Below are 789 nucleotides of genomic sequence, written 5' to 3'. Positions count from 1 at the left end.
CGCAGGGATGGGGGGACACGGGGGGGACACGGGGGGGACACGGGGGGACTCCGGGCCGGTCTCAGGGTGGCAGCACGCACAGGCGGGGTGGCACCGTGGGGCTGTCCCATGGTGGGCTGCGCTCCTCACCCGCGGAGACCCCCGGGGTCAGCTCCGCGCCCCGCGGCGTGTTTGGGGGGGGTCGCACGGGGCGGGGGCCGGGCAGAGCCCCCGGTGTACCGGGGGATGAGTCAGGAGCGCGGCCTTGCAGCGGGGGGGGGGGGCATGGCCGTATGTCCCTATGGCTGTGTGGCCTTGTGTCCCCGTGGCCGTCTGTCCCCATGTCAATCTGTCCCCATGGCCGTGTGTCCCCGTGTCCGTTTGTCCCCATGTCTGTGTGTCCCCGAGCCTGTGTGTCCCCATGGCCGTGTACCCCATGGCCGTGTGTCCCCACATCTGTCTGTCCCCATGTCCCCGTGTCTCTGTGTCTCCGTGTCCATCTGTCCCCATGTCCATCTGTCCCCGTGTCCGTCTGTCCCCGTGTCAGTCTGTCCCCATGTCCCCGTGTCCGTCTGTCCCCATGTCCCCATGTCCAGCTGTCCCCATGTCCCCGTGTCCGTCTGTCCCCATGTCCCCATGTCCATCTGTCCCCACGTTCCCGTGTCCCCGTGTCCCTGTGTCCGTCTGTCCCCGCTCAGCACCGGGGCCTGGACAGCTCCCAGGGGTGGGCGGTGCACGGGGGGGTCTCCGGGGGTCTCTGGGCCTGCAGGGGGGTCTGGGGGCGTCTGACTGCCCATGGGGGGCTGCAGG

The sequence above is a fragment of the Passer montanus genome, unplaced genomic scaffold, assembly GCF_014805655.1.
Source record: "Passer montanus isolate IOZ18808 unplaced genomic scaffold, ASM1480565v1 scaffold162, whole genome shotgun sequence".
Classification (NCBI taxonomy): Eukaryota; Metazoa; Chordata; class Aves; order Passeriformes; family Passeridae; genus Passer; species Passer montanus.
This window is presented reverse-complemented; position numbering follows the sequence as displayed.